General features: G+C 40.6%; 1 protein-coding gene across 1 annotated transcript in view; it reads left to right on the plus strand.

Moving 5' to 3' along the window:
- Positions 1-2,261: 2,261 nt before the first annotated feature.
- The window catches only part of LOC109475705 (citrate lyase subunit beta-like), a 17,864-nt gene continuing 15,984 nt past the window's right edge, over positions 2,262-4,141 (plus strand). Inside the window, exon 1 of the mRNA XM_019776467.1 lies at positions 2,262-2,412. The gene's annotated coding sequence lies outside the window, so the exon portion shown is untranslated. The remainder of the gene's footprint in view (positions 2,413-4,141) is intronic.

The following is a 4,141-nucleotide window of genomic DNA, read 5'->3' on the forward strand; positions in this document are numbered from 1 at the left end:
GTTTAAACGCGCGTCGGCTCAGTCATCTTAAGACGCAACAACCAATCAGAGATGCGAGATGCCTACACGTGACGCGGGAAGGGCGCGCGATGCCCGAAATATTTTTGCGTCAATATTCAGCGCCGTGATTCAAGAGATTAATACCCGGAAACTAATTTTTTTCTTGTTTTGAACGCATTAACATGCATTTACGCTAATCTAGTATGATTCAGGGTTACTTTTTTTTAACCTGCCATGGCCAGATTATCTAAAGATGTGTGTATTGTGTGTACAATCTATAGAAAGAGAAATGTACATCAGGTCCGATCATCCGATTTTCACGTTTCGGTTTTTTGGACTCGGTTCATGAACGTATTTTGGTTTGGCTCCTGGAATGTGCAAAAAAATGACTCCCGGGACTGTCTACAGGGAACACTCGCACATTCGCGGTGTATCAGGACAGCGCGACTGGTCGTCATTAGCGCAGTAACAGTTGCATAAACGGACGAAACCATTTCAAAGAAATGGGGATGTTTCGAAAATAAGCATTTACTCCAATATCAAAACAGCTACGGTAAAAATAAAAAGACGTGCATCATCCCGGACATAATGCAACACCACATGCGAAATTACACAGAAATGCGACGTACGGAAGAATGCGTTTTGGCTGCGAACATCTTCCAAAAAACTTGGCATCTCTTAACCATGGGCAAAAACATCTGGAACCACTTATAAAAACCACCCCGTATCTGCATGAACTTTTTTGAACCCCACTGCTATTCCAAACAACGCGTTTTTCTGGACCATTCCAATTCGCCTCGTAATTGTAGGGGTGCGTCTGCGATATTACATTGACCGCGAAAGCAGCAACGGCAAAAATACACATTCGTGCATCAACACGGGCATGCCCGCAGACGGCGTATAAAATTGCGTGCCGATTACACAAAGAGAACCCAGTGTTTTGACTGCGAACATGAAAAATCAGCCGATTACAACACTCCGTCCGGAGGTCCTGACCTCCTTCACGGAGTAAAAACACTTAAGCGGCTGTCTCTCATGGATATTAAAATATTACAAATCTTATACAAGAAACATTTAGGAAGGGAAATTTCTGTTACATTTCCTTCTCTACAAAAAGAAATGATGAGTACATCCGGCGACTTTAGATTACCATATATGGGAGTTTGCTTTGGGAATTCTAAAACCGGGCAATATTGAGTGTTGGTTGTCTTGAGAACATTGTCTTCAGGAGTCTTTCCGTGACAGGTGAGTGCTTTTTTTCTTTCTCCGCAGATATGTAGTTTTCGATCTGTTTAAGATTAACGCGTTAGAACTCTATAGTCTGCAAACAGAGGTTAAGATTTCGGCTTAGGTTTGGCGTGTTTTTATTGGGATTTTTTTGGACTAATATCTTCTTTTACGCCAGCCAAAACAGGTGGAAAATGAACACTATTTTACCAATTTCACACTGATTTGTACCCGCCCAGCATTTAGTTGCAGATTAAGAACTATAAGTAAATATGCAACACTGGCAAACCCTCAATGAAGTATAGAAGTAAATTCTCGAACCTCCGAATTGCAAAGAGAGGATAACTCTCGTATTGTATATTGTGAGAAGGGATCATGCGGCGAAAGATGTTATCTTAAAGATTAAAAATACCAGGATTCAGAAGCCTACGGAAAGAGTACAGATTTTAAAAAAAGACAGATAATGTGCCAGGGAAGTTGGTCCGCTAAAGAAGTACAGTTTGCGCCAAGTCTGTACTCATTTAGCGTTTCTTCTACCCTGAAACGTTTCTTGTCTATTTTACCGATTTCTACTCTTTAAAGCCCTCCTAAAGCCTTGTAGAGGCTAGAAACTAGGTAGTTGTGCAATATTATGCATACATTAGACAATCTCGCTGTCAGAATCCCTGATTGGCTCCCTTAGACACCCAAAAGTTTCCTAAATGTCGAAGAAAAACCAATACTATAGTACACGTATTTCGTTTGTACATGTAAGTGTAACCGTGTTTTGTAAATTTCCTAGAAAATCTATGGGTCTATCCGACAACGCCCCTTAATTTGCTCGGTTTGATCCAGAAGCAGCTCTTTTACCAGTTTGCCAACTTTTCGTAACACATCACGGCGCCTTCGTATAATGCGACGGGCAAAAACGTTTGATATCTTAAGTGTCAATTGGAAGCATTGTCAACTTAAACCTTAAAAAACATTTTAGTGGCTGTCTCTCATAAATATAAGAATAATACAAACTTTTTAAACAAAAGTTAAGAAGGGAAATTCTTGTCTCATTTCATTTTCTTCGAAAAGAAATGATAAGTACATCCGGGGACTTTAGATTACCATATATGGGAGTTTGGGAATTCTAAAACGAGGCCATATTGAGTCTTGGTTGTCTTGAGAACATTGTCTTCAGGAGTCTTTCCGTGAAAGGTGGGTGTTTTTTTTTTCTTTCTCCGCAGATATGTTGTTGTCGACCTGTTTAAGATTCACGCGTTAGAACTCTATAGTCTAAAACAGAGGTTTAGGTTTCGGCTTATGTTTGACGTGTTTTTATCGGGATTTTTCTTGTACTGGTATCTTCTTTTACGCCAGCCAAAACAGGTGGAAAATGAACACTATCTTGCCAATATCACACTGATTTGTACCCGCCCAACATCTGGTTGCAGATTAAGAACTATAAGTAAATAAGCAACACTGGCAAACCCTCAATGAAGTATAGAAGTTAATTCTCGAACCTCTGGATTGCAAAGAGAGGATAACTTTCGTATAGTCAAATCTCTCCAACTAGCAGGCCCCTAGCTTTCTTGTGGTAGACTCTTGTTCCGGCGCTGTCAGGCGGTAGAGGTCAGGGGTCACCTTGGTGACGATCGAAGAAACCGGTTTGGCAACATTGCCAGGTCCTAGGATAATCGAGCTATATGACGAGTGGAGGACAGACAAGTAATTGTCATGATAAGCGAGTTACCATACAAATTTGTTGCAATATTGTTAAATTATCGACAGCTATTTCGTCAATTAAGCGAATATTACATTGTTAGAGGGGATAACGTGGCGAAAGATGCTATCTAAAAGTTTAAAAAATTAAAGTAAGCTTCCTCCTCTGAAATCGGTGCAGTCGTAGCTTCTACCAGACTTCAGAAGCGGCCGAAAAGACTAGAAATTTGCAAAAAAAGACAGATAACATGCCAGGGGAGTTGTTCCGCTAAAGGAGTACAGTTTCCCCGGTACTCATTTAGCGGTTTAACTACCCTGGCATGTTCCTGTCTATTTTGAAAATTTCTACTTTTCCAAGCCCTCCTAAAGCCTGGTAGAGGCTACAAACTAGGTAGTTGTGCAATATCCTGCGTATATTAGCCAATCTCGCTGTCAGGGTCCCTGATTGGGTCCCTTGAGAAGCCAAGCTTGTATCCATCGCACAATTGTTGGCCTAGGGTCATGTCGCTACAGTATGGTACAAAATAAGCGCAAAACTTGTACCTGTAAAATGTGGCTTGTCAGACACTCAAAGTTTCCAAACTGCTGAAGAAAAACCAATACTATAGTACATGTTTTTCGTTTATAAGTTTAACTGTGCTTTGTGAACTTTCATAACAATCTTGATCTATTGGTGTATCTGACAACGCCCCTTTATTTCCCGGTTTGACCCAGAACTAGACAAGTTCTTTTACCAGTTTGCCAACTCTCCGTAATGCATCGCTGCGCATTCGTATAATGCTATGGGGCAAAACATTACCTTAAGTGCCAATTGGAAACATTATCAACTCAAACGTAAGAAAAACAAGAAGCCATAGGTGACAATTCTCCGTGAAGTATTATATATTGCAACAAAAAGAAGTAGCCATTGGCGACAATTCTCTGTGAAGTGTGATAAATCGAACAAAGAAAAATTGTTTAAACGCGCGTCGGCTCAGTCATCTTAAGACGCAACAACCAATCAGAGATGCGAGATGCCTACACGTGACGCGGGAAGGGCGCGCGATGCCCGAAATATTTTTGCGTCAATATTCAGCGCCGTGATTCAAGAGATTAATACCCGGAAACAAATTTTTCTTGTTTTGAACGCATTAACATGCATTTACGCTAATCTAGTATGATTCAGGGTTACTTTTTTTTTAACCTGCCATGGCCAGATTATCTAAAGATGTGTGTATTGTGTGTA

Source organism: Branchiostoma belcheri, unplaced genomic scaffold, assembly GCF_001625305.1.
Source record: "Branchiostoma belcheri isolate BF01 breed outbred unplaced genomic scaffold, Haploidv18h27 scaffold344, whole genome shotgun sequence".
NCBI lineage: Eukaryota > Metazoa > Chordata > Leptocardii > Amphioxiformes > Branchiostomatidae > Branchiostoma > Branchiostoma belcheri.